The sequence below is a fragment of the Anomaloglossus baeobatrachus genome, chromosome 8, assembly GCF_048569485.1.
Source record: "Anomaloglossus baeobatrachus isolate aAnoBae1 chromosome 8, aAnoBae1.hap1, whole genome shotgun sequence".
In the NCBI taxonomy this organism is placed as follows: domain Eukaryota; kingdom Metazoa; phylum Chordata; class Amphibia; order Anura; family Aromobatidae; genus Anomaloglossus; species Anomaloglossus baeobatrachus.
The window spans coordinates 62588855-62613894 of NC_134360.1; the positions used below are offsets into that span (position 1 = coordinate 62588855).

Consider the following 25040-nt stretch of genomic DNA (forward strand, 5'->3'; position numbering starts at 1 on the left):
TCCCTGGGCCAGAGCCTGCGGGCAAAAGGGGCTCCTCCAGCCCATATCCAAGCTGGGGAGCGGGTTACCGGTGGGAACCCATTGGAACCGTTTACAGTACATAGGTGCAGGGAAAGGCAGTCATCACCAACCTGCCGGGAGAAACAGCACCGCAGCCGTCTGTGGGACCCGTCCATCCAGCCGTGTGTTTTACCGAGAACTGTGTCCTCATCATTGGCTGAGTGAGTACCACCGTGCCGTGCGGCACAGCGCTGCCCCCACGACCCTGCACCTCACCAGGCCTTGTAACTCGCCTGCCATCCATCCCTACCCCATCACTGGGCCCCGGGACAACCAACCCCCTACCCACGGAGGGGAGAAATAACATCCAGGCTGCTCCCTGTCATCGCTCCCGGGATCCCCGTCCAGAGCAGCGGTGGTGTCACCAATATCACCACAACCGTGGGTGGCGTCACGGACAATAACCAAATCCCCCACAATCAAATCCCCTTTTCACTCACGGGCGAGGAGCGCCGCTCGAGTCCCTGGGATCCGGCCCACCGCTCGAGCCACCCCCGAGCAGCAGCAGCAGCCGCAGCAGCAGCGGCCGGACCCGAGCAGTGGGAGAGCGCAGCGTCCCCTCCTCCGCCCGCGACAGATGGCCAATACACAGTACTCTCTTATGCCAGTGGACCTGAAAGCATCTGATCGGTGGGGGGTGCTGGATGATCGACCGTCAAAATCTCCTAATGATAACCTGTCTCAAAGGTGTTGTCCACTGCTAGGACAACCCCATCTGATTCCAAGTTTCCCCTAGGTAAAATATAAAAGCCTATACTTGCCTCCTGTACTGGGGCAGTTTGAACGGTATTTGGGCTCACATTCCCGAGGCTCATCTGACGTTGTGACCTCACGCAAGCCCCACATCCAATCAGCTCCGGGTTCCCTCTTCCCGCCTTCGGGCAAACAAGTTAGTCAACAGAAAGTGAGTGGTTCGGCTGTCACTCACTTCCTGTTGATTGCTCCTGTGTCTGCAGGCGGGGAAAGAGAACCGATGCACCGATTCAGGAAGTGAGTATAGGCTTCTTTATTTTACCTAGAGGGAAATATGGAATCAGAAGGGGCTTTCCTAGTACTGGATAATCCCTTTAAGTATGGATCATCAATGTCTTAGTCATGAACAAATCCTTTAAATAATACATACCAAAAGTTGGATACACATTTGGGAAATCTAGAGAAAATATAAGTAAATTAATAGAAAACAGTCTCTTATAGTGAAAACTATGTCTTTAATAAGTGTTAGTTAAAGAAATTCTCCACCCCAGTAGCTGAATATGCCAATACATTTCCCATAGTCACCACACCTGGTGATATTGGTCATATTGGTGTCCAGTTCTCTTCTGCTCCACAATGGCAACTGCCATACGAATGACCTTACCCAAAGGTATGTGCACATTTTACATGGTCAAAGCCACAGTGCTGATTCATTTACACTAAAGGTTTTCTCCATTTTGTGATGATTTGATCACTGATGAATAAACATGGATAACTTCTAATTTGGCAGATTGTTAAAATTTGGTCAGAAAATTAAATTTTCAACTAATTTAATTAATGTAAATCAAATGCGTCTAATTATGCTTTGGGGTCCCTCGTCTCAATGTAGAGTGTGGTGCTCCCACATGGATTTCCAGGACAGTAGAGGAACGTAGATGTATATTTCTTAATGAAACACAATGCATTTTGGTTACTGTATAGCATTCATCAGGTGTTAAAAAACATAACATATAGCTATGGTATATGTATATAATGAAGGCTATACAGTAGCTGAAACACGTGTTATTAATTAATATACTGTACATCTACGTTCCTCCACTGTCCTGGAAATCCATGTGGGAGCACCACATTGGGTTTTTTTTTGGCATTCCCTATCTACCATTACTTATTAGCCTGTTTTCATCCGTCCCTGGATAATCATCACAGCAAATCCCCTGTGAGTGTCAAACTATCCGCGGGAACATCACCATGCATATTATATGCCTACATGCATTTATCAAGAAGTGAGTGCAACTTACATCAATTCTTATCATAAATCATGCTACACTCAGATCAGCGCCACACTGTCTCCCTTTTTAACCTGATAGGAAAAGTTTTCAATGAACAAAAAAAATACTTATCCAACCCTAAGCTCACAAGTCGTTCTACAAAAGAATGGTTACAGAAGAATAAAGTTACACTAGTGGAATGACCAAGTCACAGACCTGACCTAAATCCGATAGAAATGTTGTTGAAGGACCTGGCAAGAGCAGTTAATTGGAGAAAACCCATCAACGTAACACAGATTTTTGTAGGGAGAAATGATCTTAAATTCCTCCCATGTGATGTGGAGAACTAATCCTGCTCACTCGCCCCAGTCCCACATGCTCACTGCCTGGGGGTAACTCTCGACTCTGCTCTCTCTTTCAAGTCACATATCCACCTCCTGCTGCCTCTAACTCAAAAATATTTCCCGGATTCGTACATTCCTTTCCCAAGAAGCTGCAAAAACCCTAGTGCATGGCCTTATTATCTCCTGCCTGGACTATTGCAACCCCCTGTTCTGTGGCTTCCCCTCTAACAGTCTTGCACCCCTACAATCTATTTTAAAATATGCTGCCCGGCTAATCCACCTGTCCCCCCGCTACTCCCCGACCTCTCCTCTCTGCCAATCTTTTCACTGGCTTCCCATTGCCCAACGACTCCAGTTGAAAACCTTAACCATAACATACTGTACAAAGCCATCCACAACCTGTCTTCTCCTTATATCTGTGACATAGTCTCCCAGAACTTACCCTCACATAACCTTCGATCCTCACAAGATCTCCTTCTCTACTCCCCTATCATCTCTTCTTCCCACAATCGCAGCCAAGATTTCTCCCGTGCCTCCCCCATACTCTGGAATGCTCTGCCACAACATATCAGTCTCTCGCCTACCTTGACAAGCTTCAAAAGGAACCTGATAACCTACCTCTTCCGACAAGCCTACAACCTGCAGTAGCCCACCGCACGACTATCTCCACCCTCACCTACTGTATCTTCACCCATCCCCTGTAGACTGAGCCCTCACAGGCAGGGTACTCTCTCCTCTTGTACCAGTCTGTGTCTTGTATTGTTTATGATTATTGTACTTGTCTCTATTACATGTACCCCTTCTCACATGTAAAGCGCCATGGAATAAATGGCGCTATAATAATAATAATAAAAAATAAAAATAATAATAATAATAATAATAATAATAATAATAATAATAATAATAAAACAATTATTATTGGAAAAATGTAGGGGTCACGCCAGATACTGAAAGCCAAGTTTCACATACTTTTACCACTCACAGACATGTGATATTGAATTAATTTTCTAATTTAAAAACTAACAAAAAGTGATATTTTCAACTCATTTGTTTAATTTGAAACTTTTTATCTACTTTTTGAACTTGTGACAATCTGATCTAGCGTTAGGTCACATATGTGCAGAAATATGGAAAATGCTGAAGGGTTCACAAAGTTTAAGCACCAATGTATTAAAAAAACCTGTATGATTCCAATTTTATAAATAAAAGCAAAAAAAAAATAAAATAAATATGGATATCTGTCATTAAGACATTTTGCTTCGAAGGGTATTCTCTAATGAAGATGTATTTCACCTATCCTTAGAACAGAACACCATTATGATGACAGTGGGGTCCAGCAGCACCAACAATCAACTGTTTTCAGGTCTTGCAGATACCAGAAATAAACAGTGTATAGACCTGCAATATCACAGCTTTGTATAGTAGACTGTGTAATGGTAATTTTCGATGCTACTTCTCAGTTACCATTCTTAAATACAGTAGTAGCTGAGCTGCAGGACCCAAGAATGGCCAATACACAGTCTATGTACTAAAATACCCAGAAAGAAAGGAGTTTTTGGGGTACTTTGCACGTTGCGAAATCGCTACAGCGATCTCGTCGGGGTCAAATCGAAAGTGACGCACATCCGGCGCCGGTAACGACGTCGCAACGTGTAAAGCCTAGAAGCACCGATAAACGATCGCAAAGGCGTCGAAAATTGGTGATCTGTGTAGTGTTGGTCAGTTCCATAATTTCGCTGCAGCGACAGGTACGATGTTGTTCCTCGTTCCTGCAGCAGCACACATCGCTGTGTATGAAGCCGCAGAAGCAAGGAACATCTCCTTACCTGCGTCCCGCCTGGAATGAGGAAGGAAGGAGGTGGGCGGGATGTTTATGTCCCGCTCATCTCCGCCCCTCCGCTTCTATTGGCCGCCTGCCGTGTGACGTCGCTGTGACACCGCACGACGCACCCCCTTAGGAAGGAGGCGGGGCGGCGGCCAGAGCGACATTGCAGGGCAGGTAAGTGCGTGTGAAGCTGCCGTAGCGATAATGTTCGCTACGCCAGCTATCAAAGATATCGCATCTGCGACGGGGGCGAGAACTATCGCGCTCGGCATCGCTACAATCGGCTAGCAATGTCGCAGCGTGCAAAGTACCCCTTTTGAGTTTTGCTATAATACCAATGAAGCATAGTACCCAAATGAACAAGGAAGTATGCAATTTAAATAGTTTATTCAAAATCATGTTCGAGGATAGATAAAATTACAAATATATAACTGATGGTGGGGTATAGTGCAAGAAGGGGAAAGAACCCCACGTGTCCCTGGTATTTTAGGACGGATATATTATATTGCAGTTAAGGGGTGAAAGGGAATGTACAAAAAGTTATTAATAATGGTGCCAGACAAATGGAACTATAATTCTACTCCACAATCATTATATTGTGATATAATAGACATGTGTGTGAACTACTACTGATATATAAGTATATCAGTAGTAGTTCACACAAATGTCTAAAAAAGCAGCCAATTCCACTCACCCATATCTGATGGCACTTTGTCTATCAATTGCCAGGGCCCCACGTCGGGACCGGTGTCCCAACACGTGTTTCACGCTGCTACGCTTCGTCAGGGGACACATGGGGTTCTTTCCCCTTCTTGCACTATACCCCACAATCAGTTATATACAGTGGAACCTCGGTTTACGAGTAACCCAGTTTGCGAGTATTTCGCTATACGAGCAAAGCTTGCTGTAAATTTGTAACTCAGTTTACGAGCAAGCTTTGCTGTACAAGCAAATGCTCACCGCACACACTTCCAGTTCCGTATATAAACCGCGCTCTAACCCACTCTTGCAGTCTGCACAAACACACACAAACACGCACACACACACACATAATATGCTCACCTTACCTTCCGTTCCATCGCCGGCCTCATGGTTGTTGTAGTTCGCTGGAACAGGATGTGTATCGGGTAACCATCGCGATGATGGAGGAACTTCCGCTGTCAGCCGCTACTCAAAGGCAGCTTGCTGACCAATCAGAAGCAAGCGTCTCCTGCCTTTGACGTCAGTGCTCTGGCAACAGAAGCTCCAGGGCATCGGTCGCGATGGTTACCCGATACACATCTTGTACCGACGAACTACAAAAACCGTGAGGCCGGCGATGGAACGGAAGGTAAGGTGAGCATAATATGTGTGTGCGCGTTTGAGTGTGTTTATGCATGTTTGTGCATGTGTGGAATAGCACAATAGAGGACAGGATGTGACATTGAACAAGTTATGGAATAAATTGTCTGAGCTTGCATTATTTCCTATGGGAAATTTTGCTTTACTAGACGAGTAACTTGGTTTACAAGCACACTCCCAGAACGGACTATGCACGTAAACCAAGGTTCCACTGTATTTGTCATTTTATGTATCCTGGAACACGATTTTGAAAAAAATATTTAAATACAAATGCATACTTCCTTGTTGTTCATTTGGGTACTATGCTTCATTGGTATTTTAGCAAAACTCAAAGACTCCTTTCTTTCTGGGTTTTTTAAACATGGTTATGGGAGTTGTTGCTTACATTGTTGTAATGAGATCCGTGAATGGTCCCTGTATTTTTACAGTCTATGTACTCTTTAATTCCAGTGGATCTGAAACCAGTTCATCGGTGGGTGGGACAGGAGGAAGACCAATCATTAAAATCTCATAATGATATCTATCTCAAAGGGGTTGTCAACTACTAGAACAACCCATTTTGATTCCATGTTTCCCCTAGGTAAAATATAAAAGCCTATACTCACCTCCTGTACTGGCACAGTTCCAGTGGTGTCGGGGCTCACGTTCCCGGGGCTCATCTGACATTGTGACATCATGCAAGATCCGTGTCCAATCAGCTCTGGCTTCCTTCTTCCTGCCTTCGGACAAACAAATCATTCAACAGGAAGTAAGTGCTACAGCTGCTGCTCACTTCCTGTTGATTGCACCTGTGTCCAAAGGCGGGAGACAGAAGCCAGCGCTGATTGGATGCAGGGCTCGCATGATGTCACAATGTCACATGAGCCCTGGGAACATGAGCCCCCACACCACTGGAACTGCAGCGGTACAGGAAGTGAGTATAGGCTTTAATTTATGTGGGGGAAAAATGTGGCATCAGTAGGTTCTGTCCTAGTACTGGATAACCTTTTTAAGTATGGATCATCATCACTGTTTTAGTCGTGAACAAAGCCTTTAAATTATACATACCAAACGTTGGATACACATTTGTGAAATCTAGAGAAAATAAAAGTAAATTAATATAAAATGGCCTCTTATAGTGAAGACTATGTCTTTAATAAGTGTTAGTTATTAATGAAACTCTCCACCCCGGTACTGCTGTGAAGGTAGCCTGGGCTATAAATTGTGTGTCTATATGACAATTGCACAGACGTCATAATATGATTCTAAACTGTATATACAAGAAAGTTAACCAAGGTACAAATGAACAAGGGAGATATATACATTAAGTTAATTGGGAGCCTTATCAGTGGTTTCACACACAGAAAGAAGGAATAATGAGCAGAGAGGTATTTTATAACATACTGGGAAAAACTGGGGAGTTGAATACTCCCTACTCCCTGTTCTAGTTTCAAGGTCAATGTTGTATTCTGTATAATTGAGTCTTTTTCAGTACACGAGTCCAGTCTATGACATTGGCTCATACGGTGAACACGTTTTGTGTCATCATTCTCTGATTCAGTAATATCTGCGCAGATATATAGTTAATTCGATCCGTGCCTTTGGATACTCTGAATGAAGATACCATTAGCTATATTCACCTAAATTTCTCCCTTGACACCACCATATGCTGATACATTTCTCATGTATAGTCACCACACCTGGTGATATTAGTCATTTTGGTGTCCTGTTCATTTTTGCTCCACAATGGCAACTGACGAGGCTTGAGGAGCGCTTTGAAAAGTATGAATCACTCCTCTATTAAGTTTCCACTGGTGTGGGATGGACATGTGTCCATCCTGTGGCAGAGAAAGGCAGGGGAGGCATGGTTGAGGCTTTCTGCAGCAGTCTCCATAAATCTGCAGTAGCAATTGGAGAAGAGGAGAATGGACCACTGATCTGACGCATGGAGGCAGCAACAGCAGAATGGATATGCATCAGTTATCGGGGGTGGACATATCATTGGTGCAACCTGTGACCTAAGAGGTAAAGGGGCCATTTCTACCTCCAATGCAGGTGGAATTGTGAATTTTGATCAGTTCTTTGGCTGCAAAGGGCCCATATATTGTTCTTGCACGAGGGCTCTGTCACGAACCACCGGGGGGGTCACTCAGAAATCCCCCGCGCTGGCTACCAGTACGTCACAATCGGGGGGTAACAAGTGGGGGTCACCCCTCCTTTATACCTCCCGACCGACAGACAGAGCACGTGACGCGCTCTCTAGCGCCCCTCTTATAGTCAGGCCAATTATGGAATTGCCCGACAATAAGCAAGGAGGCCGCTATACTACTTATGCCGATTATTGAAGGGTCCCCGGTGAGAGTAGGGTATATATTCCCCCGACCTCCGCGGGCGGAATATATAAAATCTCCCCGAATCTCACTGGCCTCCCCACAATAATCCTTGGCACAACTCGCTGCCACCAACCGCTTCACGGTAACTATTAGCCGAACACACAGACGTGGGATTCAAGATCGAGATAACAGAACAGCCCAAGATTAATTATATAATTTAATCAGCCTAAAGCACACTAGAAACTACAATATATACAATAGGAGATCTACAGAATATACATATGTCAGAGTACAGTTACAGATAAAGCATGGTTTACAAACAGGCATACACAGTTCCAGCAGTTACCTTGTGCGTCTGGCCACAGGGGGGCGCTGTAGACCAGGTTTCCAGGATCTTTCCCACAGATGTTTCCTACACGTGACCCCCGGCGAAAGAACCCTGGAAAATGGCCGAAGTAGGGTTATCAACCTGGGCAAATCCAGGTCCCCTCCTACCTTAGTGACCTCAGAGGGAGCACTGCTCCACCCCTGGCTGGAGTTATGGACAATATCCACAACATGGAATATGGGCCATAACTTTGCCTGGGAGCGTCGTAGGCAGACGCCAACGCTCTCATTGTGACAGTTATGAATTTAGCTACAGAACGAGAGGACTCATGACTTGTCTACTAGTTCCCCATTGGCTGATATCACGCCTAGGGTACTTCCCAATGTCCTACTCCCATAAAAAAGGTGTGCCAGCATCGTCCGCATGCAGAGACACCATTTTTATGGTTGCCATATTTATCGGAAATATGGCTTGCGAGATATGAACCATATTTTACTGGAGTCGTTCTGTCTGGATACTTCCAAGCTTGCTAATTAGATAGCAGCCCCTACCACAGGGTCACGGCAGGGAGTCATCCTGTGTCCATTGTTCCCACATCATCTAATCTCCATATCACAGGAGATGGCCATGGGATGTGTTGCTAGGATGTGACACCTTCCAAGATGTTGGACATTGAGAACAAGAAGGGAGGGGGCACGGCCATGGAGTGATGAGAGCGATTATGACTGGAAATCATAATTCGTCTTCATATCCCAGGATTTGCCTCACACCTCCCCCCTTTTGAGGGCGCTAGGGGGCAGCACACTCCGGTGTTCCCCCGTGCGCCCGTCCGCGACCTCTCCTTGTCGGGACAGCCCGTCTGCGTTACCGTGGTCCCGGCCCCTTTTGTGGCGAATGGTGAAGTTGTATTGCTGGAGCGCAAGGCTCCATCGCAACAATCGCCCATTCGTCCCAGAGACGGTGTGCAACCAGCTGAGGGGATTGTGGTCCGTCTCCACGATGAAGTGGCGCCCGTATAGATAGGGTTGCAGACGCTGCAGGGCCCACACTATGGCCAGGCACTCCTTTTCCATCGTGGAATAGGCCACTTCCCTTGGTAACAGCTTCCTGCTCAGGTACAAGACTGGGTGCTCTTGGCTCGGAGAGTCCACCTGGCTGAGCACCGCACCGAGGCCGAAGTCACTGGCGTCGGTCTGTACTACAAACGGCCGCGTGAAGTCGGCTGCCTGTAGCACGGGCGGGCTGGACAGGGCGTCCTTTAGGGCCCGGAAGGCTGTCTCGCAGTCCATTGTCCAATCGACTGCAGAGGGCAGCTTCTTCTTGGTGAGGTCCGTCAAGGGGTTTGCCAGGCTACTATAGCATGGAACAAACCTCCTATAGTACCCAGCGGTCCCCAAGAAGGACATCACCTGCTCCTTGGTCCTGGGGGTGGGCCAGGACGCGATGGCCTCCACTTTCTCAGGCTCGGGCTTCAGTGTTCTCCCGCCTACCCGGTGACCGAGGTACTGGACCTCGCTCATGGCCAGCTGACACTTTCCCGGCTTGATGGTCAAACCTGCCTGGTGGATCCGCCTGAGCACCTGTGCTAGATGCTCTAGGTGGTCCTCCCAGGTGGGACTGAAGACGGCAATGTCATCCAGGTACGCGGCCGCGTACCCTTCAAGTCCCTTGAGCAGGGTGTTGACCATCCGCTGGAAAGTGGCAGGGGCATTCCTCATCCCAAATGGCATCACCGTGGACTCGTACAGTCCAAATGGGGTAATAAAGGCAGAGCGTTCCCTGGCCTTGCGAGTCAGGGGGATCTGCCAATATCCCCGGCTCAGATCCATGATGGTCAGGTACTGAGCCCCGGCCAACTGATCGAGCAGGTCATCGATGCGTGGCATTGGGTACGCATCGGCGACCGTGACAGCATTGAGCCCCCTGTAGTCCACGCAGAACCGAGTGGTTCGGTCCTTCTTAGGGACGAGGACTACAGGCGAGGCCCAAGCGCTGTTGGATGCCTGGATCACCCCCAGCTTCAGCATCTCGTCAATCTCCTGGCGCATGTGTTGCTGCACCTCCAGGGAGACCCGATATGCTGAACGCCGGATCGGGGGATGATCCCCAGTGTCCACGTGATGGACAGCCAAGTCAGTCCTTCCGGGCTGGTTGGTAAACAACCCCCGGAAGGGGTGTAGGGTGGCCCACAGCTGGGACCGTTGGTCCTCCAAGAGCTGGTGGCCAACCTCCACATCCTCAATGGATCCGCCTGCCCTAACCTGGGCTAGCATATCCAAGAGGGTTTCCGCTTCTCCCTCCTCGGGCAGGTTGCACACGGGGAGCGCACACGCCTCCCGCTCATGATGTGCCTTCATCATGTTCACATGGAAGGGCTTCCGCCTTCCACGGGCAGGGTCCAGGGTGACCAGGTACGTCACAGGGTTGAGCTGCTGGTACACGAGGTATGGGCCTTCCCAGGCTGCCTGAAGCTTGTCCTGTGGTACGGGGACCAGTACCCACACCTTTTGACCCACTTGGTAGGTCCTCTCACAAGCGTTCTGGTCGTACCAACGCTTCTGATCGGCCTGGGCTTGAGCCATATTGTCGTGTACCAGTTGCGTCACGGCCTGCATTTTGTCCCGGAAGCGCATGACATACTCGATAACCGACACTCCAGGGGTGGCCAAATCCCCTTCCCAAGCCTCTTTCACCAGAGCCAGGGGGCCCCGCACACGTCGCCCGTACAGGAGCTCAAACGGTGAGAATCCTGTTGAGGCCTGTGGAACCTCCCGGTAAGCAAATAACAGGTGTGGGAGATACCGCTCCCAGTCACGCCCGTGGGAGTCGACCAACATCTTAAGCATCTGCTTTAAGGTGCCATTGAACCGCTCGCACAGGCCATTAGTCTGTGGATGGTACGGGCTGGCCACCAGATGTCGCACCTGGACTTGCTTACAGAGGGCCTCCATCAGCTGGGACATGAATTGGGTCCCCCGGTCAGTGAGCATTTCCTGGGGAAAACCCACTCGGGAGAAAATCTCCAGCAAGGCGGTGGCCACCTTGTCAGCCCGAATGGACGACAAGGCCACTGCTTCTGGGTACCGGGTGGCATAGTCCACTACCGTTAGTATGAAGCGTTTCCCGGAGCTGCTGGGGATGGCCAGCGGGCCGACCAGATCCACAGCCACCCTCCTGAAAGGCTCATCGATGATTGGCAGAGATACCAGTGGGGCTTTGGGGTGTGGCCCCGCCTTCCCCACTCTCTGACAGGTTTCACACGAACGGCAGTAGGCAACCACATCGGCCCCCATTTTTGGCCAGTAGAAATGCTGGTTTAACCTGGCCTTGGTCTTAGCGATCCCTAGGTGTCCGGCCATCGGAATCTCATGTGCGATCCGCAACAACTCCGTCCGGAACGGATAGGGTACCACCAACTGTCGGTCCCTGGGCCACGCCTCCGGTGAACCCTGCTGGACCGTGACCCGGTACAGCCGTCCTTGGTCCCAGACCACTCGCTCCGGGTCCGAGTCCGAGGGAGGCTGTGCCGCCTGCTCCTTTAGAGCTTTCAGGCTGTCGTCAGCTTCTAACGCTGCCTGAAACCCCTGACTAGATGTGGCCAGAATCGACGAGACTGTCACATCTTCGGTCAGTACCCCGGGACCTGTGTCCTGGCCTCCACCTGACTCGGCTGCCACTTGGTCAGAAGGGGAAGAGCTATCGGACCTCCGGGAGGCCCCTTGGCTTCCAGCACTCCTACTGCGGGTGACAGCGGCCACAGCCGCTGCGACCGTGGGTCGTGCCTGCTCCTCCTCCGTTCCTGACCAAGTCGCCGGTTCAGGCAGACCTACCTGGCTTCCTGACACCCCGGTTGTGGGGGAACCCTGCACCGAGATCTTACCTGGGAGCACTTCCGCTCCGGGACCGGCCCCAATCTCACCTGCCTGTTCCCCCCCTGCAGCAACAGAACCCCGCTGTGAAATCTCTGGGGACCCCACATTTGCTGTGGTAGCCCCCACCCCACACACTGGTCCTCCCCCTGCAGCACCCTGCTCTCTGCTTATCCCTGCAGAGGGCAACAGATCCCAGCTCACAGGCTGATTACTTGTAGAGGCATTGTCACACCTTTCTCTGACCCCCTCCCCTCCTGTCACAGCTGCAGCTGTGTGTGTGTCTATGCAAGCAGAAAAATCAGAGTTCACTCCCTCCTCCCTTACATCATTCATAGAGAACACATTAACATTGTCAGGAGGCATGTCAGTACTGGCTGAAGGGTCAGCCCTTGGGGGGGGCCCAAACTGGGAGGTTATCTGCCCCAAATCTGTCCCAAGTAGCACGTTTGCAGGGATCCGATCAGTTACCCCCACCTCTCTCACCCCTCGCCCTGCGCCCCAGTCCACATAAATGCCAGCAACAGGCAGCGCCGGGTCAATGCCTCCAATCCCGGAGACAGCGAGGGTTTTTCCAGGTATCAAGTCTTGGGGGGACACCATCTCAGGCCGCACCAGAGTCACCTCCGAGGCGCTGTCTCGCAGTCCTATGGTCACAGACCGGCCGACGGTGACAGGTTGGAAGCTGTCCAGGGACCTACCACCACCCCCACCCACACAATACACCTTGGGCGGCCCTTGGGACGGGGACGGAGCCGGGGCCTTGGGACGCTGAGGGCACATGGCCTTGAAGTGTCCAGGTAGGTTGCACTGGTGGCACCGTCTTGGTTCTGGCACGGGCCTGGAGAGGGGAGTTGAGGGGGACACCCCCTGCAGTCTAGGGGCAGGTGGGGCAGTCGCAGAATTCATCTTACCCCCTCTCCAGGTGCTGCTGGTGGCCGCTCTCCTGGCCTCAGGGGCCCGGTTGTTGGTGTAGTCATCGGCCAGGGCAGCTGTAGCCGTGGACCCCTTTGGTTTCTGGTCTCGGATGAACTGGCGGAGATCCTCAGGGCAGTTCCACAAGAGTTGCTCTGTGATGACCAAGTCCAGGATCTCCGGTCCGGTGGAAAGCTGCAGGCCTTGGGTCCAGTGGTCGGCAGCTCGGGCAAGTGCCCGCCGGTGGTCAGCCCAGGAGTCCTTTGGTCCCTTCTGCAGGGTCCGGAACTTCTTGCGGTAGGACTCCGGAGTGAGGTTGTACTGTTGGATCAGGGCCCGCTTGATGGTGTCGTAGCCCTGATCTGCCTCAGTAGGCAAGTCCCCAAGGATTTCCAGGGCCTTACCCCTTAAACGGGGGGTCAGGTATTTGGCCCACTGGTCCTTGTCCAGATGGTGCTGCAAGCAAGTCCGTTCAAAAGCAGTCAGGAAAGAGTCCAAGTCTCCATCCTTCTCCAGCACTGGGAAGTCCTCAACACGGACCTTTGGAAGTTTGGTGTCTTGAAGGTCACGTGTGGCTGATGAGGGCCGGAGCTGAGCTAGCTGCAGCTGGTGGTCACGCTCTGCCTGTTGCTGTCGCTCTTCACGTGCTGCTTGCCGCTCCGCAGCCTCAGCGTCACGCGCTGCCTGTCGCTCACGCTCGGCCATGAGTATCTCGTAGGTATCCCGGTCTCCAGCCATAAGCCTGGCCAAGGCAGCTTGAAGGAGGGCCTCTGCACCTCTCAGGCCGGAGGGATTGGCAAGTGGTGATCTGCGGCACGCTGCAGAGCCAGGTGATTCACTGTCCATTTCAGAGCGGAGGACTGGCATCTGGCTCGTTGAGGACCCTTGGGCGAGCTCCTCCTCATTTTGTCCAGCAGTGCCAGGTTGTGCGATGTCCTCTGCAGAGCTGTTCTCTGGCGTCGGGCTCCTGGAGGACTCGTGGACAACCTCCTCATCGTCTCTGGCCTGAGCATCGGCCATTCCTTTGGCTTTGCTCCTGGTGCTCTCAGCCATTGTTGCAGACTTTGGTCACTGACACAGAACTGACACCTGATGTGCCCACACACCTTACATTATCTGCACTCTGACACTCTAGTGTTGAGCTAGTCTGAAGACCCCAGCAGCCACAGCTGCTGCAGGCAGTCTTTAGTGTCTGGGAGTATGGGTCTCACACACACTATTATCTCGATCCCACCGCTATGCCACCAATATGTCACGAACCACCGGGGGGGTCACTCAGAAATCCCCCGCGCTGGCTACCAGTACGTCACAATCGGGGGGTAACAAGTGGGGGTCACCCCTCCTTTATACCTCCCGACCGACAGACAGAGCACGTGACGCGCTCTCTAGCGCCCCTCTTATAGTCAGGCCAATTATGGAATTGCCCGACAATAAGCAAGGAGGCCGCTATACTACTTATGCCGATTATTGAAGGGTCCCCGGTGAGAGTAGGGTATATATTCCCCCGACCTCCGCGGGCGGAATATATAAAATCTCCCCGAATCTCACTGGCCTCCCCACAATAATCCTTGGCACAACTCGCTGCCACCAACCGCTTCACGGTAACTATTAGCCGAACACACAGACGTGGGATTCAAGATCGAGATAACAGAACAGCCCAAGATTAATTATATAATTTAATCAGCCTAAAGCACACTAGAAACTACAATATATACAATAGGAGATCTACAGAATATACATATGTCAGAGTACAGTTACAGATAAAGCATGGTTTACAAACAGGCATACACAGTTCCAGCAGTTACCTTGTGCGTCTGGCCACAGGGGGGCGCTGTAGACCAGGTTTCCAGGATCTTTCCCACAGATGTTTCCTACACGTGACCCCCGGCGAAAGAACCCTGGAAAATGGCCGAAGTAGGGTTATCAACCTGGGCAAATCCAGGTCCCCTCCTACCTTAGTGACCTCAGAGGGAGCACTGCTCCACCCCTGGCTGGAGTTATGGACAATATCCACAACATGGAATATGGGCCATAACTTTGCCTGGGAGCGTCGTAGGCAGATGCCAACGCTCTCATTGTGACAGTTATGAATTTAGCTATAGAACGAGAGGACTCATGACTTGTCTACTAGTTCCCCATTGGCTGATATCACGCCTGGGGTACTTCCCAATGTCCTACTCCCATAAAAAAGGTGTGCCAGCATCGTCCGCATGCAGAGACACCATTTTTATGGTTGCCATATTTATCGGAAATATGGCTTGCGAGATATGAACCATATTTTACTGGAGTCGTTCTGTCTGGATACTTCCAAGCTTGCTAATTAGATAGCAGCCCCTACCACAGGGTCACGGCAGGGAGTCATCCTGTGTCCATTGTTCCCACATCATCTAATCTCCATATCACAGGAGATGGCCATGGGATGTGTTGCTAGGATGTGACACCTTCCAAGATGTTGGACATTGAGAACAAGAAGGGAGGGGGCACGGCCATGGAGTGATGAGAGCGATTATGACTGGAAATCATAATTCGTCTTCATATCCCAGGATTTGCCTCACAGGCTCTTTTCTGTAAGTGTCGGGTATCTTGACTATTCATGGCAAATGTATTGTTACTTTAAGTTTCAGAGTATAGAGCTTCCTTAAAGGATTTTTCTGATGTTGCATCTTCAGAAGAGCAAGCGCTCTCCAGTCTTACCAGCTTCCTGTTGGCCAGGAAAAATGGTGAGCTCCTTAAGATTGACAGTTTGGGCCAGCGATCTTTTAAATTAAAAGGGAATAATAAGAATAAAGTGTTTTTTGTGACGCCACTTGCGGTATGCGACTGTATGGGCAAAGCCGCCACTGCATAGTCTCTCACTGCTGGGGCTGATGGTATTGGGCAGCTTAGATGTTATGGATCTCCACAAGTTGAGCTAGGCCCCAGGGGAGGATGATGGTGGTTGTAGTATAATGATGCAGAGGTGTAGGAAGAATTCAGACAACACAGGGGCTGCGGTTTAACTTGTGCTTTACTCACTGGTTTCAAGTAGCTGCAACCCGGCTGGTGCTGGTCTCTACCAATCCAGTATTCCCTTTGTTCCAGTGCCGATGTAGTGACCTGGTGAGCTTTACTTCCATTTATCCGTCTGTAGTTGGTGGGTCCCCGTGGCCTGGAGCGTTTTTGGGTCCCATCCTGTCATCACAGTCCTGGCCCGTATGGCAGCTTGAACCTCTCTTGGGTCGGACCTCTGTACTCGTTCCCAGGTTCCCTCTTCGCTGCTGTGCACCTGACACTAACGTGGGTGAGGAACCGTGATGATTCCCTCACCGGGCAGATTTATCAGGTGAGCGTGTAGCGTCTTCCTTAACTAGGGCTCTGCACCCCGTCGGTGCTCAGTCTAGTGAATACTCTCTCTGTACTCTCCCTGGCAACCATACTCCTTTAGCCCTTACAGTCACTTTACACTCTCTGTCTTGTGTATTGACTTCTGACTTCCTAGGTGTCTGGTTAACTAACTTACTGACAAGATGTCTGTCGTCCATCACTCCACTGACTAGCCCCTCCCCCTTCCAGGTGTCTGACTAGTGGACTGGATGAGTCCCGACCAATACGTGGCCATCTATCAGGTCCGTCTCTGGCCTGTTACCCAGTCTGGGGAAAAGGGCATGGCTGTGTGTGTTTGTGGTGTTTACCGGCACTGGTCTTCCAGGAATCCCGTGTTTGATGTAGTACCCTGTGGCACCTGACACTCAGGGGCGTCATACAATCACTGACTTGAACTGTGCAAAATTTGATGCTAGCAGAGATAGCTTTCCATCTGCGGCATGGGAAAAGCCCAGGAACACCGAGGCTGACCGGATATGGCTTATAAGTGTGCACTCCTTAATTAGGAGGCCAGATGCTCCTGAAGGAATGAGCTGCATGGTACAATATTAAAAATCTCTCCATTCTTGAGAACCAAGAGGAATTTTTCAATCGATAACATTTGAATTGCAACACCAGTAAAGAAAACTCATTAAATTATAGTAATTACAGGATGGATAGAAATGTTAAAAATATAGAAATGGTGGAAAAGGAAACAAATGGTTCAAAACATCTTGATTTATTCAGTATTGATCATGTGTAAGAGGGTGTCCAGTACCCTGTGCCGCCCCTGAAGAATGTTATAGTACAAGTGAAGATGTAATAATTCATTGGTGTATTTTAGTAAAATATGATAGTTATGTACTATATTGTTATGTGTTTCCCCTGTGTAATTTGGCTGGCCACCACCAGGTGTCACTAGGTTCCTAGTCCATCAGTGTAAGCGAATGTAGAGGGAGTGACAGGATGACAGGGGTTAATAGGGGGAAGGATAGGCCCCAGCACAGAGGGGATATAGGGAAAAGCAGCTTCCTGATGCAGGCAGATAGGGAGTAGTGAAAAGTAGAGAGAGGACTTGCAGGGTCAGATGTAGCAGAGTGGAGTCATGTGGGGTGGAGGAGCCAGGCATAGAAAGAGACAGAAGATAGAGGAGAAAGAGTCAAGGAGACTGAAGTGAAGTGTGAGCCCCCCACAGCTACACAGCGTAATTCCAGTAAAACAGAGGAAAAGAGAAGAGCGTCCCTTTCTTAGGCCGGCAGCTGTAAGTGGTACAGACAGATGGCCTGCGGGCTCACTAGCACAGCGTAAGTACCAACAGAAGGAGTCCTCTCGTTGCTAAAAAGCCAAGCCATCAGATCAGCCGTTGTGCTAAATGGTTGGGTCAGAAAGGAAAGGATAAATCGCCCAACCCTCCCCTCTTTGGTGGCTGTAGCTAAAGAGCCAGGTTCTGTAAGGAAAGAAATGTCTGAGGATAAACATGGGGTAAAAACTGCCTTAAAGAAATAGAAGTTGGATGTTGAAAGATGTTACAGTAAAGTTGTTACGGTTTTAACCGGGGGTGGACTCGTTACTGAAAGTACAGCGTGCGATGTCGGTGAGAGTGGACGGCATCCAGAGAAGCTGGATGAAGACCTGGTTGAGCAGAGTCAAGCAGGAATCACCTTCGCACCACCTTCATACACCACTCTGCCCCCGTGTCTGTAGCGTGCCGGGGAGGGTTGAGGACTACAACCCTCGCCCACGACTGTCCCTCTCTGGTACGTTACACATGAACGCATGCACAGAAATCTCCGCGCATCAATGAGGTTATCATTGGTTGTATGAGGAATGTTGTGCAGTGCTGAATGCACTTGGGCAGCAAATCATCAAGATCCACTGCTGGCAGGTCTTTTTGAAATTATCAGACAATGATATTCCAGTTGAGCTCCATGGGAGAAAAATCTGGAGATGCTGCAGGCCTTAGTATCACGTATAATTTGCATAAGCAACATGCATACTGGCAATGTTGTTTTGAAAAATGGCTTGTGGACTGGGTTCAAGTGAAGAGATGAAAATCATCTATTTTCCATCCAGAAAAAAATTGGACAATACTTTATCCATATGTCCACTTTTTACATCCGCATTATCAATGTTACTAAACATCAAGAGTCAAAAAAAAAATAGAGAGTGTGAAAAAAAAAATAAGCTAACTTGATTCGTATCACATTTCGTGAATCAAATATGCAGTATTATGCTCTGAGGTTTTTCCAGACCCTAGACCAAAATAAAAATAGGAAAAAATCTAAATAAAAAATTTTTTTACTTATCCAACCCTGTAATCTAAGAAAAAGACTGATGGCACATCCTATCTTTCTAATGTGAACAGGTGCAAACTGAATATGAAACATAGTAACAAAAAGGAGACAGTTGTACTCTGTAGTGCTAAATATGTGTAACAATGAATATGAGAATATAGACATGCATTACTGCTATGAAAAACATGTAAAAATTGAGATACTTAGCACACAAAATTGGCCAGATTTTATGTGAGCCCAACAGCCAGCGGCAAGGTGACCTCATACCATACCATAAATTGTAGTTTGTTTTTTTTAACCCAAACAGAGGCATTACTTTGATAGGGACCCAAGAAAAATGAGGTGGCCTTGCTGCTGGCTGTTGGGCTCACATAAAATCTAGCCAATTTTGTGTATCTCAATTTTTACATGTTTTTTCATAGCAGTAATGCATGTCTGTATTCCCATATTCATTGTTCCACAAATATTATCACTACAGAGTGTAACTGTCTCCTTTTTGTTACTATGTTTCATGTTCAGTTTGCACCTCTTCACATTAAAAAGGTAGGAAATGCCATCAGTCTTTTTCTTTGATCACAGGGTTATGCCTTCTGATTGAGCACTCCTGCTCTTCAGCCTTAGGTAATTTTAATTCTCCATTTGTGGGTTCCTGCCCGCCCATAAATTGTAGGGGTTTTTTAACCCAAAGAGAAGCATTAGTTTGATAGGGACCCTAGAAAAATGAGGCCGTCTTGCTGCTGGATGTTGGGCTCACATAAAATCTGGCCAATTTTGTGTGCTAAGTATCTCAATTTTTACATATTTTTTCATAGCAGTAATGCATGTCTATAGTCCCTTATTCATTGTTCCACATATCTTAGCACTACAGAGTGCGAGTGTCTCCTTTTTGATACTTATCCAACCCTCATCATGCAAACCAAAGCTGGTCCAGTAGGCTTCTGCTGTCAAACCCCTTCTTCAGTCCAATGTAATCTTTTTTTCCAGTTCCAGGCATCTTCAACATAAATTAGGTTTGGGATTAGCTCATACCGAAAATCCCATGAAGAGGTAAAAGTGGACCAAAGACAACAAACAGATCAGGACTTGGCATTGGGGCAGGTAAGGTCTGGGTGAGTGTATATTTTTTAAACCCTTCACAGTACTGTATTTTCCAGAAAAATGGCAGCCACAAAGTTCAAGGCAAATTTGATTGGTCTCCAGTCCATTTGCTCATCTCTACTCTGTTCCTTTAAAAGCAGTCTTACCAGGAAAAGAATTCGAAAGATACCTATTTCTAACATGACTTCTATGCTGAATATAGAATGAACTCCTGAGAGCATTTTCGAGAGTTTGTGATAATAGCATTTTTTATGATGATTTTTGTCATTTAGAGTGATGCCCTGAAATCCTTCTCTGCACCCAAATATGCCACACACCCCAATAACTACCTACCTGCTTTAAGTGTTGTTTATAAAAAGACTGGATTCTAGAGGTGAGTGAATCAATTTGATTTCAATCAAAAACATTGAGACAGGTGAATTCAAACATATTGTGATTCACATCTCATGAATCGCCTAAAGTGGCCGCTGCCATTCTACATACTGCAGAAGATTGTATCACCCAGATGAAGACTACAAGATCTCAGCCGGCTTCACCATAGCACACCCATTCAGGAGGGATTCATAGCCTGTATGAAAGCAGAAGCAGGAATGCAGCAGCCATTTGTGGGAAATCTGGATATTCCGAGTATATCATAGGTCACAGCTTAGCCATAGAGATATGGAGAGTATAAAGAGTGTGTGTGTGTGTGTGTGTGTGTGTGTGTGTGTGTGTTTGACCACACAGAAGTGAAAAACATTAGGATATGAGGAAAGGAGAATAATGACATACATATTTCTCAGGGTACTCCTAGATGAAGCATTGCTAATCCGAAACGTGTGTCGGTGTGCGGGGATGCCATAGTACATCTCTCCTGCCGATTCCCTAAATACTGTATTACTATGACACCTTTTCCATGTTTATGTGTTTAGTGATGAAACTTTTTGTTTAACATATAATTGACACACTTGTGTCTCTAATTTATTGATTTATATATATCTTAAATAATGATTATACAAATGATAAACATTTAGTTGTATGTATTGTGATTTATTGGTCCGGTTCTATTGTTATACATGCACTATACAGGGGGTTCGGCCGACTGTTCCCAATATATTCAATTTGCCCTTTTGTGGGGGTTCTGTTTATGAGACAATCTTTTATATACTGTACTTATACATAATATATATATATATATATATATATATATATATATATTATATATACACACAGTAAATATATATATATTTATATATATATATATATATATATATATATATATATATATATATATACAATATTTTTACTCAATTGCATAAGTATTTTGTTGGTGTCATTACTTGGAGGTTTTGCAGTACTCTTGGTTTGCCATTTGAAAAACTTTGGAGAATCAGAAGACATTGATTTGCCAATGATTCGCTCATCTAAAGTGAATTCAGTAAAGGGAGATGGTCACATTCATTTTAAAGAACCAATAGAACCAATTTTCAGAAGTTTCTGCAACAAAACCTGCAGCGTGATCCTTCACCCTAAACGGAAACTATTTCTCATACATAAGAATTTGTTCACAGTTAACGACAACCAGTATTACAGGCACTTAAAATATATTCTACATCAAAAAATATTAGTGACCCTCCACCCTGGGACTGAAAAGGGACTATACATTTCTCATGTACAGTTAGGTCCAGAAATATTTGGACAGTGACACAAGTTTTGTTATTTTAGCTGTTTACAAAAACATGTTCAGAAATACAATTATATATATAATATGGGCTGAAAGTGCACACTCCCAGCTGCAATATGAGAGTTTTCACATCCAAATCGGAGAAAGGGTTTAGGAATCATAGCTCTGTAATGCATAGCCTCCTCTTATTAAAGGGACCAAAAGTAATTGGACAAGGGACTCTAAGGGCTGCAATTAACTCTGAAGGCGTCTCCCTCGTTAACCTGTAATCAATGAAGTAGTTAAAAGGTCTGGGGTTGATTACAGGTGTGTGGTTTTGCATTTGGAAGCTGTTGCTGTGACCAGACAACATCCGGTCTAAGGAACTCTCAATTGAGGTGAAGCAGAACATCCTGAGGCTGAAAAAAAAGAAAAAATCCATCAGAGAGATAGCAGACATGCTTGGAGTAGCAAAATCAACAGTCGGGTACATTCTGAGAGAAAAGGAATTGACTGGTGAGCTTGGGAACTCAAAAAGGCCTGGGCATCCACGGATGACAACAGTGGTGGATGATCGCCGCATACTTTCTTTGGTGAAGAAGAACGCGTTCACAACATCAACTGAAGTCCAGAACACTCTCAGTGAAGTAGGTGTATCTGTCTCTAAGTCAACAGTAAAGAGAAGACTCCATGAAAGTAAATACAAAGGGTTCACATCTAGATGCAAACCATTCATCAATTCCAAAAATAGACAGGCCAGAGTTAAATTTGCTGAAAAACACCTCATGAAGCCAGCTCAGTTCTGGAAAAGTATTCTATGGACAGATGAGACAAAGATCAACCTGTACCAGAATGATGGGAAGAAAAAAGTTTGGAGAAGAAAGGGAACGGCACATGATCCAAGGCACACCACATCCTCTGTAAAACATGGTGGAGGCAACGTGATGGCATGGGCATGCATGGCTTTCAATGGCACTGGGTCACTTGTGTTTATTGATGACATAACAGCAGACAAGAGTAGCCAGATGAATTCTGAAGTGTACCGGGATATACTTTCAGCCCAGATTCAGCCAAATGCCGCAAAGTTGATCGGACGGCGCTTCATAGTACAGATGGACAATGACCCCAAGCATACAGCCAAAGCTACCCAGGCGTTCATGAGTGCAAAAAAGTGGAACATTCTGCAATGGCCAAGTCAATCACCAGATCTTAACCCAATTGAGCATGCATTTCACTTGCTCAAATCCAGACTTAAGACGGAAAGATCCACAAACAAGCAAGACCTGAAGGCTGCGGCTGTAAAGGCCTGGCAAAGCATTAAGAAGGAGGAAACCCAGCGTTTGGTGATGTCCATGGGTTCCAGACTTAAGGCAGTGATTGCCTCCAAAGGATTCGCAACAAAATATTGAAAATAAAAATATTTTGTTTGGGTTTGGTTTATTTGTCCAATTACTTTTGACCTCCTAAAATGTGGAGTGTTTGTAAAGAAATGTGTACAATTCCTACAATTTCTATCAGATATTTTTGTTCAAACCTTCAAATTAAACGTTACAATCTGCACTTGAATTCTGTTGTAGAGGTTTCATTTCAAATCCAATGTGGTGGCATGCAGAGCCCAACTCGCGAAAATTGTGTCACTGTCCAAATATTTCTGGACCTAACTGTATAGCCATTCTACTTGGTGTCTTCCATTTGCCTGCTGCTGCCTCCTCAGATCAGTGTTTGGTTCCTCCTTTTTCCAAGATGGCACTGATTCTGATAGTGGTTCTGGCAAAGGGTGATGAGGCAGAATCGCAATTGCTGGATATATTTGTCTTGAGAAGATTTGTGGTATTATTTAGCTTGGGTTTTTATGCATTTGCTAACCAGCTGGTCAGCAGATGTAATCTGGTCCCTGTTGAGACCTAAAAGGCAACACCACACCCTATTTAAACTTCCAGCAGTCTATGGAGATTTGCCAGTTATTATTTCTAGAGATGAGTGGACCTGTGGAAGTTTGGTTCGGCGGGTTCGGCCGGACCTTAGATAAACTTCAGTTTGGGACCCAGACTTTACCTGAACCCCAATAGAAGTCACTAATTGCCAGTTCGAGTGCAGCCAGCCATAAAAATAAAACAATTCCAGGGGAAGTTGGGAGGGATTTTCCATTTTCTTTTTTTTGGTGCACACTACATCCGATAACGCTGTTGTCACCCCCAGTGCGAGCTATTCAAACACTGCTTGCACTGGGCCGAGCACCGAGCATACCTGAGCACAGCAATGTTCGCTCGAGTGCTCAGCATGCGTAAAGAACCTGAACCGCAAACCCAAACACTGATTTTTTTAGTAAAGTACATGTTCGATTCGAACACCGAACTTTACTTTTCAGGTTGCCTCATCTCTAATTGTTTCAGTGGACATTTCTTTCTTTTTAGTCTTGATCCAAACCTGACTTGTGACCCTTAATCTGGTCCGTAATTGACTTTGCCTTGATTGTCTCTGACTGACCTCTTAGTACCTGACCCTGGTTATTCTGTTCTGACTTTGCAAATGTCTCCTAAATTTGTCCATCTTTAGTCACTTCAGTTATTTAACCAGCTACTCTGACTACTCTTGCTTCAAGCTCACTATATCAGCCAGCAGCTACTCCGTGGACATAACCCATGGAACCCTAATGTAAGTCCAGACCCCTGTTTATGGGATACAAGGTGAAGACCAGGACTACTCTGAGATTTGGTTTACGTAATGAAATTTGCCGAGTCTTTTTGAAATTGTCTCTTTGAGCTGATGGCATCAGACAGATTTAGCAGAAGCTCAGTAAGTGACATGAAACAGAAATCAGGGTCTCTGCCCCAACTTGTAGATTGGGAGGAATAAACCTCTTAATAGATTCTTTCCAAATGATTTTGGATTAGAATATTGTTGGACAGCTATACTACAATATTGTATTATACTCTAATAAGCATGACCTGGTTCTTTAGCTCATATTCTGTCTTTGCTGCTCAGTGCTTTTGTGTAATAAATATTCGTAAAAATTAAATTAAAACTTACACTGACTTGCAGGTGGATTAGTAAAGAATTGATCTTCTCCTGTAAAAAGTCAAAGTCAAAAGTACAGATTATATGATGAAAAAATGCTAAAATATACATTCCTGACATCCCAATTTAGCAGGTATTGTATTGGATAGCTATCAAACAACTTAAAAGGACCTTGTCACCTTGGACACTGCTATTTACCGTCAGATATAGGGTTAATCTGGAAGTAAATAGCATTACAATGCTGCCTGCCTTACTGAAAGTGCAGTTAGGCTAAGTTCACACATCCTGTGTTTTCAATCCGTCAGGTCCGTCAGCAACGGATCAGTCATTTTCAAGATGTCAACTGATGCAACTGATGTGTTTTTCACAGGATTCCTTTCACAGGAATCCTGTGAAAAACCGATCAGTTGCGTCCGTTACATCCGCTGTGCGTCCGTTTTTTGACAGATCAGTCATGATCCCTCTGTGTTTGGGACAGCCCAGTGGGCGTGCCAAGCATGCTGGGCATGCTCAGTAGAGCATGATGGAATCCTGCGCAGGATTCCGTTGTAAGACGGATTACAACGGAATCCTGCACCATAGACATACATTGCAAGTGTGGCGGATGGCGACGGATTCCTGCGCGGCGCGTTAATTTTGACGGCCCGAAAAACGTTACATTCTGCGTTGCTCCCCGTTCAGCGGTCAGTCA

The 25040-nt window shown here is 47.0% G+C and overlaps 1 pseudogene; it reads right to left on the bottom strand.

Moving 5' to 3' along the window:
* The window catches only part of LOC142249821 (inter-alpha-trypsin inhibitor heavy chain H3-like), a 191578-nt pseudogene that overhangs the window by 68402 nt on the left and 98136 nt on the right, over positions 1–25040 (bottom strand).